Genomic DNA, 14,135 nt, shown 5'->3' on the forward strand with positions numbered 1-14,135 from the left:
ATGCTCTGCTTCCAACGGGGAGCTACGACAGCTCGGCCCGCCGGGTGTTGGGGTGGCGTCTGCTTTCTGGGGCTACTCAAGTCAGTGAAACTGACTTGGTGGTGCACTCACCCCTCGACGTGCGGACCTTGGCAGGCCAATTAACATTAACTCCTGCATCGCCAGCAGTGCCCACAGGCGTTGCAGCTGACCAGAATTGCACTGGGACTGGCGTTGCTGTCGCTCCTCGACAGAATCTGGCCGCCGAAACTCCGGTGGTGATGGATGTAGGTACACGAGGTGCCTCTTCTGCAGCTACGTCCAGCCCATCGAGAAAGGTGGTGGCTGAATCTTCTGCCATACCATCAAACACGTTGCGGTATTGGCGGCATAAAACCTCCATCCCGTCAACGCCCCAAAACTTAGACGAGGACATGGATGTCACTCCATCTCAGCCTGCATCACAGTCATCAAAAGAACAGCGTGGCAGTCTTGGCCGCTGAAAAAAATCACAAGCTCCCGGAGTAACTGGCCCTAATTCGGGCTCTGTGACACAGGGATCTCATTCCAAGCAAAACCTACGCTCAACATCTTTGTTGTAATCTTTTATGGCAGTTCAAAGCATTATCCAATGGAGCGGTAGGGGAATAAATAAAAAACCTCGATGACGTCACGAAATCCTTCATAAGTACCATCCAAATACCCTATGGCTACAAGAAACACACTTAAAACCTACACAAACCAACTTTCTCCAACGATACTCGGTATTAAGGAGAGACAGGGACTGCTGCACTCACTCCTCTGGTGGAGTAGCGATTGTCTTGTAAAAGTCTGTCCCCTGCCAACCTCTTGAGTTGCTCACTACCGTCGAAGCTGTGGCAGTCCAAGCAACCCTCTTTAATAGGTTATTAACAGCTTGCTCAGTATACTTTTCCCCTGATTAGCGTCTGTCAACTCAGTATTGGAGTGCCTGATAGATGAGCTCCCGGAACCCTTCTTATTAGTGGGCGACCTTAATGCTCACAATAAACTCGGGGGTCTGAACAGATAGATGCCCGGGCCAACTTGCAGAAAAGTTTTTATTCTGTTCCAGAGCTTGCCTACTCAATAAAAAACAGCCGACATACTACAACACTACACACCACACATACTCACACATAGACTTGGGAAGCGGATCTTCTGTCCTCTTCCTCTTTCCATCTGTTGAATGGGGAGTAGACGGCAATCCTTATAGGAGCGGCCACTTCCCAGTAATCTTGAAAAGCATTAACAAAATCCCTAAGAGTTTCATATGTTATAAAAGGTTTAAGAAATCTGCTGCAGATTGGATAAAATTTAAACAAATATCTCAGCTTTCGTCCACATCTTTCAGCCATTTCGGCATTGACGAAGCTTTTGAACTGAATACGGCCCATATACTTCATGCTGCCGAGTGCTCAATTCCGCAAACATCTGGTGCCACACCGAACACTCGGAGGCCGTGGTGGAATGAAGAGTGTCGGCATGCATGGCAGGCTCATAATAAGGGATGGGATGTCCTTCGCAGGTATACCACTCCCCAAAACCTCATTTCCTTCAAACGTGTGAAAGCACAAGGAAGGCGCATTCGCCAGCAAGCCAAAAAGGACAGGTGGCGCTCTTTTGTTAGTTCTATCAATTCATAAACAGATACAGGCAAAAAATGGAATGTAATTAAAAAGCTTAATGGACGGAAAACACGCAGCCTACCTTTGGCTAACAGTGCGGGTTACACCCTGGAGGACCAGGCAAACGCACTTGCAAAACACTTTCAATATGTTTCAAGTTCTACTCACTACACGAATACTTTCTTAAGACACAAATCATTCATGAAGAAAAAACGGATGAGAGATAACAAAACATCCGACGGACCATACAACTGTGAATTTTCTCTAACAGAGCTTTTGGTTGCCCTACGAACATGTAAGGCTACAGCGGCAGGGGAAGATAGGATATGATATGCAATGATACAACATCTGCACACCGAAACTATCCAAACACTTTTCACTTATTCAATGAACTTTGGTCAGCAGGATACTTTCCGAGAGCTTGGAGAGATGCTGCTGTATTTGCCCTGTTGCAAGAGGGGAAAGATGAGTCACTACCTGCCAGTTACCTACCAATAGCTCTGACAAGTTGCCTGTGAAAGCTTCTCGAAAACATGGTAAAGGCTAATGTATTTTCTTGAATATAACGGCATCCTGGACAGTTATCAGGCGGGTTTTTTATCAGGCCGAAGCACAACTGACCAGCTAGTATCCTTTTAGTCGTATGTCAGATGCTTTCATACACAAACAGCGCTGTCTTTCTGTTTTCTTTGACTTAGAAAAAGCATATGACCCCACTTGTTGCCACGGCATGCTGCTTGATCTCAAGGCTTTCGGTGTGCCTGGGCACATGTTAAACACTAGTAAAAGTTATTTGTCACCGTGAACATATAGGGTAAGAGTAGGGACAGTAATATCCAGAACGTACATACAAGAAAATGGTGTTCCTCAAGGCGGAGTATTAAGCTGTACTTTATTAGTAGTTAAAATGAATTCGCTCGGGAAATCGCTGCCACCCACAATCTCCTACTCAATGTATGTAGACGATGTTCATATTACCTTTAGGTCTCCCAATCTGTCCATATGTGAAAGGCAAATAGAGATAGCTTTACACAGGCTTGTGAAATGGACAGAGGAAAATGGTTTTAAACTGAATGCTCACAAACGTACGTGTTTTATTCACAAGAAAGCCTGGAATTCATCTAGAACCCGACATCACGCTGAACGGAGAACAGATTCCCGTTAAGAAAGAACAAATGTTTTTAAGTATTATACTTGACAACAAGCTAACATTAATACGGCACATAAAGACACTATAACAAAAATTCTAAAACACCATGAACATTTTACAAGTGTTGTCGCATCAGCCTTACGATGCTGATAAAGACTGCCTTCGACGCCTGTTTGTCAGTTTAGTTAGTTCCCGTCTAGACAACGGAAGCGTAAAGTACGGTTCTGTGTATAAAATTGCCATAAACATGTTGGATCCGGTGCTACGTTTAGACCTCCGGCTTGCCTCGGGAGCCTTCAGGACAAGTCCTACTCAGTCTCTGTAGAACGTGGCCGCTGGTGTCTAGACCACCAGAATGCTTAGAGAGCACTGCTCTATGCTATTAGGAGGATGTCTGCGAAGAGTCACCCATGCAGATCTTTTCTGAATGACGTCTCGTATGCCCGCTTATATTTAGCATACCCCTCTATCGTTGCGCCTTTACCCTTACGTGTCAAAGGCCTTGCAGAGGAAACAGGGGTATCTTTTGATGAGGGCATGAAGACCTCCATCGCCGACGTAGTCCCGCCTTGGGAAAGGTCAACGATTCGTTGGGACACACTCTTTAAACTTAGGGATAAGTGCCGTGTACCTAGTGAATTGACCTTACAGCATTTTTACATTTACAACACATATATCCATACATCTCATTTTACACGGATGTCTCAGTCTGCTGGCGTGGTGGCGTCTGCTGCAAATTGTCCGGATTTGGCCACCACAAGGACATTGAACAAAAATAGCAGTATCTTTACAGCAGAACCTTATGGTGTTGTATCACAGTGGAGCACATTACGCAGAACCAAATACAAGAATCACTTATCTACACAGATTCCCTGAGTGTCGTTACAGCACTATATTCCTTTAAAAATACAAAAAAGTTTGTCTTCAATCACCTCTTTTAAGCTCTTGTGACTGCTTTTAAACTAAACTAAAAGTTCTTGTTTGCTGTATCCCCGGACCTAGTGGAATTCTGGGCAATGAAATTGCCGACCAGAATGTGACTTTGGCTGCCCTCTCTAGTGGTGTTGACGTGGCGCAGGTCCCTTACCTCAATTTGAAGCCAGTGATCCGAAGGGGAATCCGTAAATGCTGGCAACACACGTGAGACACACACACAGACAACAAGCTCCACTCGGTAAAACCACACCTAGACAGATGCACAACATAAAAACAAAACAGATTCATTAGAGTATCGATTTGCAGACTACGCGTAGGTCACACGTACGCTACACACGCATATCTTTTAAATGGCAGACCCACCAGTTTGTGACAGGTGTGGGGACCGGCTCTCCGTCCTCTATGTGTTAATTGAGTGCGCGTCCTGCAATGAGGCCACAAAACGGCATTTTTCTAAAGTCTATACCTTCAACACTTCGCTACACCCGTCACTGTTTTTAGTAGATGAACCTATGCAAAGGAAAGCTTGACATCTACCTGAATAGAGCATTACGGCTACGAAGGAAAGCTATACAGCTTCCTCAGAAACTTTGCAGTTGAATAAAAATTCGTCCTGGTTCAGGATTAAAACCCGAGACCACCGTTTTCAGGTGGATTTTAAACTTTCGTTTGCAGAAACTTACTCCAGCTTGGGGATTTCCCCTAAATATGGTTGAACCTATGTTCACAAACAAATTTCTTTTAAGTTATCTTGGAGACATCAATTTTTAAAGCTGATCTCGTACAGTGCATGACCTCGGAGTCTACAAGCCCTGAGCAAAGCCTTGATGTTTTCATTGTTCGCACGAGGGGCCCGCTCACGTAGCAAGCTCTTCGAATCGAGCTACTCACACGCTACATTCATAATCCCCTTCATCCGCCATCCCCTTCATCCTCCATGCTTTAGTCTACGGGCCCTCTACACCCATATATACAGCATTTTAGGATATATCATACTCATTTGATACATATTTTAAGCTCAACCCTGACTATTGAAAGACCGCTTAACATAGTTTTGGCGCTATTTGGCCCTAGATACCCGTGCGCCAATAAACACAAGCATACTACTACCAGCGACACGAAATTTGCGTGTTAATTTTTTTTCACTGAGGTCGGTGCCTACCAGCCCACTGATTCTTGAATGATACATTTGACTGTCGATAGCAGCGTAAATATTTATTTACAGCTCCGCTTATACGTATGAGCTTCGGTTTGGACTAAACGAACACCGAGACGGCCGCCATGACAGGAGGGCGCTCGTGACTTCCCCGTTTCGTCGCACCACTCCCGGTGCGGACGCGCGCGCGCGCGGGCGAGCGCTCCCACCCCAGCTGTAATTTCCACCCCAGTGAACTAGAACGCTCTAGTTTCCACTACCTCGACCCGCAGGGCAGCATGAGGTCAGTCCGAAAACCGTGACGTTATACAGATGGCGGAACAGCGCGCGCCATCCGCAGCCAACGCGTTGGTCACCCCACGGGAGCCCTCGTGTCGGTAGTTTCGGGCCAGGAGGAGCACATGTCGTCATGCTCTTACAGATTGCTAAATGATATTCGTTCTCAGCTTTCTCGTGGGCGCAAACAGTATTATTAATTTAAAATGTGTTATTCTGAGCCGTCACTCCTGAAGATTGCTTGGTGATATCTCCATATACCGAGGGGGGAGCCTTTTCCGTAGTTATCCCATGTTTGAGCTTGTCAGTACTGCTTTAAGAGAGGCTCGATGCTATTCCTGCACATTGCAAGAAAGAGCACAGATACTGAGCGGTTTAGGAGATCAGCGGTCTCCTTCTGGTAAGAGTGGCAACTAGAGATGAGGCCATCATTGTACCTGCGGTAGACCATGCAGCATGACCATTCTTCAGGGCGTCAAGCTGCGATTATTCTGTATTCAGAAAACAAACTTAAATTCAATTCAATTCAATTCTCCGGCAAGTAAAGGTCTAGCGCAGATGTCAAAACCGAAATTTCTGCATTGGAAGGGCGAGAAAAAAAATCCGCTGAAATTTGAAGTATCACTTACGACTGCGTAGCAGTGTGACGCCGCTTATCTACATTGTAAGTCGTTTACAGCCATATTTCGGCTATGAATAGCCCAATAACTTCGCGTTAGTTTATTGCTTTCGAGCCTCCACTTCATTTTGTTTGGCAGTGATGAAATATCCACAATTTTATGGTTTAAGTGCCTTTATTTGGCCAATTATGGGTTTTGGCGGAAATGCAAGGCCCTGCATGTTTAGCTTATTTTGCTGTTTTTATTCGTATATACAATGTTGTTTACCCGTAGTTTTTTACTTCAGTCTTCGTTCTTGGAAGAAATGTATAGGTTCCATATTTTTGTTATCGTCAGCTTGCTTTTGAAGTATTTCTACTGAATTTCTTCGCTTTTCAAAACTATGCTCCTCCACTTACCCCCGTTTACGCTAATATAACTATTGTCTAATATATGTTTTGCTTCCGCTAAGTACACATTTCCGTGCACGTCACGGCATTAAATTGCTCTGGTGGGAAAGGTACTCGACAAAGAGTGCTACGACATAAATTTCCGTATTGTTCGTTCAGTATATCACAAAAAGAGTTATAATAAAATATGAGTGTCACTCGTGAAAGGCGGACTACCGGTAGATCTATTGTTTGCCTCAGGGTATTCGGGGTTCCAACGGGTATCGCACTTGTAACCTCGTCCCCGGTGGTACTTTTAACACGAAAGTGTTTTATTCCAGGATACACGAAGATTTAACTTACGTCATATCCGGCACGGAAGTGACGCCAGGGCAACGAAGCAAAGGGCCTGTAAAGGGTGCACCCCTGCACACAGGGCTTACTTGCTGGGCAGCGACCTTCAGTACTACCGTAAAAACCCGCGTATAATACGAGGTTTTTTTTTCCAAATTTTACTATGTAAAATTGCCTCGTATTATATGTGGATCCCAAAGTTTTCAGCCGAACATTTGCACTTTTGGTTTCGGTTTCAGCGGAGGGTGCGCCATCTTGCGGTGCTGTTAGCTGGCTGCTGTTTCTCTCAGCCGGCGCCATTTTGATTGTTTTGACCACGCGAAGGATCGGCACGTTCACCGAAAGTCTATCACGATGTCGGGTTTACGAAGGCAGTATTCGGCTGCAATTAAAAGAAAAGTTATTTTATGTGCCGACACCATCAGCAATTGCGCCGCAGGACGGCAGTTCGACGTCACCGAAGGCAGCATTCGCGGGTGGAGAAAGCATCTGGTGCTTGACTGGATAAAATCTGTGTGGTGTCGGCAGCCTGGAGCACTGTTTGGGGTTCCCGTCAGTGCTCGTGTTGGACACCTTTCGCTGCTACCTGCCTGATTCCGTGAAGAAGTTGTTGCGCGCACCCCGCACCGAACTCATTGTCATTCCAGGAGGAATGACATCCCAGCTGCAACCGCTAGAAGTTTGCATCAACAAGCCTTTCAAAGACTGCATCAGGTCCTGCTACCAGAGTGGATGAGGTCAGGAGACCCGTAAGTGACAGCTACCGGATAGCTGACGCGGGCATCTCCAGCGGTGCTTTGTGGCTGGATTGCGGATGCGTGGGCCAGCATCCCAGAGGAGCTCGTCAGTCGCTCTTTTAAGAAATGCGGCATCTCGAACGCCCTTGATGGCACTGATGACCACTTTCTGTGGGAAGACATTTCCGACAAGGCGACTTCAGGAGACAGCGGCAGCGAACCTGACGATGACTGAACGGACGTCGGGAGACAGTGCCAGCGAAAACTGACAATGACTGAACGGTAACTGCAGTGCAAATAAATGTTTTCTGTGCTCTTTACCTCGCATTATATGCGGATGAAATTTTTTTGCTGATTTTGATGTCCCCGAATTACACCTCGTATTATACGCGGGTCCGTATTATACGCGGGTTTTTACGGTAAATTCTACAGTATTACTAATATTCCCAGGGCAGTGCTTTGCTTTTTGAGGCTAGAGCAGGTTGCCTGCGAACTAAGAGCTTTGTGGGGAATTATTCACAAAATGATGGGGTATGCGTGGTCTGCGGAAAACAAACAGAAGCTGCGCGGCACATAGTGTTAGAATGTGAGGGTATCCATCCAAATCTACACGAGGAAAATATTCGGCTTCCAAAATTCCTAGTATTTAAGGGTATCACAGAGGAAGATAACTTCAAGGCTGTGAGGCGATGAAAAGAAGATTAGAATGCTGGTGGACGAAAAGCAGAGAGGGGAATATTGCCTAGGACAGTTACCACCTGTAACAGGGGAAAAAAGTATTTTGGTCCTAATAAGCTTTTTTCGCCTGCCCTAAGCAGCGCTAGTCTTAAACCAAGAATGTAAAACATGGTTATATTAGTCCTTTTTGGTAAGATGACATGTCATCACCCCGCTACAAAGGAGAAACCAATAGCAATCATCGATCATCATCATCAGTACGTTATGTTTAGGGTTGTTCGTTTTCGGGTTTTATATATCATAACGAAAGTGCATTCTGCCGGGACACACCAAAATTTCTCTGACGTCATATCTGTCACGGTAATGACGCCTGCACACCTTTGCCGAAGCGACCCGCGTGGAGGACGTCGCTCGCCAACAAGGCAGCCGCCGACCCGCAAATCATGCTGAGCTGCACATTTCGCTGCACATTTCAATTTCGTGTATCTCGGATTCCTATGAGAGAGCAATCTACCTCAGTTTTTTACGAGTTCACCCATTTCCGCCTATTTTTTTCCTACGAGTATGCTTCGCTGTGTGACGGACAATGTGGGAAAGCCAGCTTTCAAAATCGAAGTTTACTCGGCTTCAGTTCCAAACACAAATTTGTGGCGGCAAGACAGTTTTTCTATGCGCATTATCGACCTTCTTATATCTCGAGATAAAGTGACGGAGGCGAACAGCTGACCGAAACAAGGGGGTGTGCCGAAGTGAGGTGGAACGGCTTTTCTTTTCCTTCGGCGCAGAAGAAAACAATAGATGGGGAGTTAGCCTATAAAAATAAATTCATAACGTAGGCACTATGTTGCGCGGCTGGCGCTGTTAACACTCCTGCCACTCTGACGCAAGGTCATGAAGGTCAATTGGATCAAATGCGTGCGATAAATGGTGAGAGAGAGAGAAAGGGCGTTGAAGCAGCTGACAGCGTGTCAACGCGACTAGACGGGGTAGTGCGGCGGGACGGAATTCGGCAGGACGCAAAGAGGAGCAGCGAAAGTTGTAGCGTAGTTGTAGATGACAGTAGGTGATGCTGCTATATTGCCATCATGGCTGTTGAAGGAAGCGACATAGAACAGCGAGCACTTTGTTCCAAGTTTGAATTTCTTATTCGTTTATGAACACCTGATGCGCGCTGCAAACATCACGAGATGTTCGCAGCTGAGAGATGCAGTAATAAGGATAATAAAGGTGATTTCAAATAGCAAAGCTCTACAAAAAGCGTTTCTTGCTGCATCGCAGTGGGTTGCATAAGGTTCAAGTGACACCGTAAAAAGTTACGGGTAATGCTAGAAGTCTCTTAGGGTGTGAAGGCCAAAGCCTTGTCGACCTTTTGCTGACATGCTGCTGAGCTCTCTGCTACCACTCTAATTTGTCTCAACGGGCTTCTGCCGTAGCTTCTTCGTCCACAGCCACTTCCATCCGAAGGCGCTTACGAGGATAAGCATGTGAAACGGCTGTAACCTCTTCCTCCGTGGCGTACTTTCTCTGGGTCCCGACTCGGCCCCGGTGCGTTGTCACCTGTAGTGATCTGGAACGAAGCTCGCGGCCGCGTATACCAAACACGTTCAGTACGTTCTGCAAGACCCTTCCCCTTTACTCTGAACGCCCCTCCGGTACTGCTCCTTCCCTTTCCTGGTGCGCGATCCACCCCGTTTCTTAGAGCACTACTCCGGCGCTGCTGTTTCACTGTCCCAGAACACGCTCCCTATTTGTGTACAACCAATTTCTGCTCAAAAGCGCATTTAGGTATATCACACATTACGCTAAATTTACATATCCAACGCTTTCTTACTATCGTCAACGTCGAATATCTTGCGTGGTGGTCTCACATCCACAAATATGCCCTGAAGAACGAAGCTTGTCTGTCATAAATATCGGAGTTTTTTTCGCGTTAAGTTAGAAATGAATTTTTTTCTCTTCGCGCATGAAGAAGGGCCTCCGTTGGACACATCTAGACGTCTTGGCTACCGAATGGGGCATTTTCGCTACTGAATACGAAAGCGTGCTTGAGACAGACAGCGCAAAACAAAAAAGAATGTCCTGTAATTTTGACCTCCATGCTTACTAGGCGATGACGAAGATTTGACGACGTTCTCCCGCGGGAATGATGTGTCCGCGGCAGAAAGTCTTCCGACGGTGACCCTCAGCCCGTCCAACGCTAGCGCAGGCACTTCACCATCACCGGCGATTGTGGGCGCGTCGATGGCATCTTCGACAGCGACGACAACCAGTAAGATTTACTTTGCAATGTCAGTTGTCGGCGTCTCTCGTGGAATGATATTTATTTTTACTGCCTCTGTGTTTGGCAGCGACGAGCACCACCACGACAACTACGACGACCACCACAACCACCACCCCTACATATGCGCCATACAGAAGCAGAGGCCCTCACCCTAGCGGTAAGCGCCATGTGCGAAACATTTGGAATAAGTGGGGGCTCTTGGAAGATAAAATGTCTCCTCTATGACCGTATTTCGGAGAACACGTTAACGTGTGTCATATGGTTTCATAGGCTAATGTGCGTAGGCAAGTGGTGTATGCAGGATTTGACTTCGGGGAGAGCGGTGAAACCGTAAAATGCAAGACAGAGAACTTAACAGAAAGCAAAAGTAAAACGAAAAACAAACAACAAACCCGAAGCGAAACGTCCCTACAGTCGTAAAAGGGCTATGCAGTTTGGCTCAAAAAGAATACTTGCCCATGTAACAAGAACGCCATTTTAGAGGAAACTTTGTATTAATCATTAGAATAATAAAGAAAACAGATCCAGCAGTGCCTACTACAAGCCCGTTTTCCTGAAATATCTCCATGTCGTTTCAGAATCTTGTTTGTGGGGTTGGCGGCCACCGGCTGAAGCCATCGCCAGAAAATATCAGTGTGTGATTGTAATAGCGCCCCCAGTTCTGTTTCGTCGTATCGCTTGAGCGCTAACTTGCAGTTAACACACTGATAACCATGCTTTACTACTTGCCCATATCACCTCCTACATGCCCCAAAGTGCGCCACCGTAGCGCGAATTCTGTAACTTTTCGCATCTTCTTGAGTTTCCTCCGTTAAAAAAACAACTTTCGTGACTGGATCGAACGTGAGTAACATGAGGCTCGTTATTTCAAATTAAGCGAATATGTATTTTGTCTCTATAGTCCCTCTAAAAATGAGATATATTGTCGATGTGCTCGTTGCGGTGTTTGGATTGTTTCGAATATTTCAACATTATCTTGTGGTTGTTTTTAACACCCTCTTACAAATTACCCAATATTACCTCTCAAAAGCAGTGGGAGTGTGCATTGTGCAGCCCAGCGCCTGACCTTAAGGACACGGTCTTGGACTGGGGCGAGAGGGTAGAGGAAGCCTGCCGCGCATTAAAGCTCTCTTATCTTTGTCCCTTCCCCTTTGGGATCAATATACTTGTTACCCATTCTTGAGGAGCATGGTGACGTGTTTGATTATCGTTGGGAGAGCAGGCAAAGAAGCCATGTGAAGTCTATCGATGAATGGGTCGATCGCTCCATCAATCAATCAATCAATCAATCAATCAATAAATCAATCAATCAATCAATCAATCAATCAATCAATCAATCAATCAATCAATCAATCAATCAATCAATCAATCAATCAATCAATCAATCAATCAATCAATCAATCACTTCTCAATCAACCAATAAATACATCAATCGATCGATCAATCAATCACTCCTCAATCAATCAATCTATCTATCGATCAATTGATCAATCAATCAATCAATCAATGACTCACACCTCAATCAATCATTCAATCAATCAAACGAGAGTTATTTGATCTTTGTAGGTACAAATGCCGGGAACATCGATAAGACAGTTACATGCGGCTTGACGGTGTCTGTACCATCTGAGGTAACAGTTGGTGTGTATGTTGTGACAGAAACATTATCATCGGTGACCAATAGTTGATAATACTCTTGGTTCGTATTCACCTTCATAACTTACCCAACTGAAATAGTATCCCCCTATTCTAGCGTATGACCCGCCGCGGTGGCTCAGTGGCTAAGGCGTTGCGCTGCTGAGCACGAGGTCGCGGGTTTGATTCCCGGCTGCGGCGGCCGCTTTTCTGATGGAGGCGAAAAGCAAAAACGCCCGTGTGTTCGAGATTTCGGCGCACGTTAAAGATCTCCAGGAGGTCAAAATTAATCCGGAGCCCTCCACTACGGCGCGCCTCATCGCCTGTGTTGCGTCGGCGTGTTAAACCCTACAATCAAATATTCTAGCGCATGTAGGTTACCCGGGCACTGGGCTAACCTGCACCAGACGTTTTTGAATGGGTAAACAACGCATACGAAGTACTCCGAAGATGTTGCGTGTCTTAGTGTGGAATTCAAGAGGCATTATTTGATTGCGCTAACTAAAGCGAAACGTTGGAGTTAGGACACAGTGTTATTTCTTTAGATCCCTGCACGGAGCTTCGAAAATGTTCAAGCATTTTAAGATGTCCAACGCTGTCACAAATGCAAAGAGCCATGATTGGACTTCCACATGCCAGTCGGCTTGCTGCTATTTAATACCTCAATAACAATAAAAGAATATAATAAATAAGCAAATTACTAAATAGTATAATGGTGAGGAGAATGCGACGGTGAAGGTGTTTTTGGAACTCGTATTTACAAAAGGCAGGTGACCGCCATGGAAATCACATGAACCTCTCCTTCCCCCTTCTAAATGTTTTTTGCAAGTTCCACCATTTTCGGGTTTATCTTCTTTTTAATATGATAGTCTTTCTTGGGCTATTCAAACGCGAAGACATTCTTTCTGACTGTCTGTCTGTCTGTCTGTCTGTCTGTCTGTCTGTCTGTCAATGTTTTTACTTGAAAGCTGATCGAGTCACAGACAAGGCAAAACAAGTTTAAACCTTTAGGCTACCAAAACAAGGTAGCCTAAGAAAGAATATCACCTTAAAAACTTCGTCTTTAACGCTCAGTACTTCTATTTCAACTAGCTGTCTGCAATGCGGCTGACAAGAAAATTGAGTTGAAGCTAGGTGTATGGTTTTTTCTGTCTGCTCGGCGCCTGACGTGCCCATCGTGCAGAAAAAGGTCAGTGTAATAGCTTGGCGCAAAACGTTCAGAAAATTTGGCTAAGGAAGCTAGAAGAGAGAATCTCTTTCGAAGCCAGTTACCTTCGAGTGCGGTATCCCTTCAGGATGCCTCTCAGAGTAATAAGTACCACACGCCATACGTGAACTTCGTTCTCCATGCAGGGCTTAACGGCGCAATTGCAGTTCATGACACACCGAGAGGGTCCGACAGTGCTTCCGGAATGTATTGAATAAAGCTAAGAGTTGCCATCTTTTTAGTAACGCAGGGACAGTCCAAATAAATTTCCGCACAGATGCCACGGCGCCACCGATATCGGAGCGCCACCGCAGTGCTCCGATATCCGAGAAATATTTTTGTAATGAGTGGTATTGTGCTTTCAGCAGTTTTTGAGCAGGCGTAATGATTTGGGGGGGGGATTTTGGTAGAGTTTCTTTTTTGGGTGACAAGGAGTGAAGATGCAAGTAAGTCTGTGGTGGGGGTCTCTGCGTCTGAAGTGCGCCATGCTGCTGGAGGTGATAACTAACTTTTCTGCCTATAGGTTCCGCTCTCTTCCACCCTTTCTTTCAAACTCCTTAATGTCCGCAGGGGAACCGACCATCGACAGGGGCAGCTTGGTGTGCGCGGTGAGCAGCAGTGTCACCGATGGAGGTGCGTACCCCGAGGATGGCCTGTGCGACCACCTATTTTACGAGTCTATGTCCGGAGAACAGAGACGCCGCTTGCGTACCGGATTAGACAGGAGTCTCAAGGTGTACACCGACATAACGAAGACGTTGGTAAACACCGAGGCAGGTGTTTCGTTTTCCATATAGTAAGTTCATTTTCCACCGTACGGCTCGGTATACTGCGCGCCGAGAAGGAGAACAAAGCTAGCACTTTTACGTCGTTGCCAAACCTCTTTGCAGTGTTTGGTGGGTGGCATTATTTGGCCCCCTCATCATTGTGCCCTGTCTTAATCAACGCCATGCTCGTGTGAGGTTGCCAAAAAAATTAAACGCGTATTAGCAGAGGATCTCAGATGGACGGTAACAATTTCTATGCCTATAAAGAGAAGCGCCTGACTGACTGACTCACGGAATCATCGACGCCCAACCAGAGCTGTTACACCTAGACACTTGAAACTTAGT

Source organism: Haemaphysalis longicornis, unplaced genomic scaffold, assembly GCF_048455015.1.
Source record: "Haemaphysalis longicornis isolate Haplotype H1 unplaced genomic scaffold, Haemaphysalis longicornis Haplotype H1 scaffold_19, whole genome shotgun sequence".
NCBI classification, from domain to species: Eukaryota; Metazoa; Arthropoda; class Arachnida; order Ixodida; family Ixodidae; genus Haemaphysalis; species Haemaphysalis longicornis.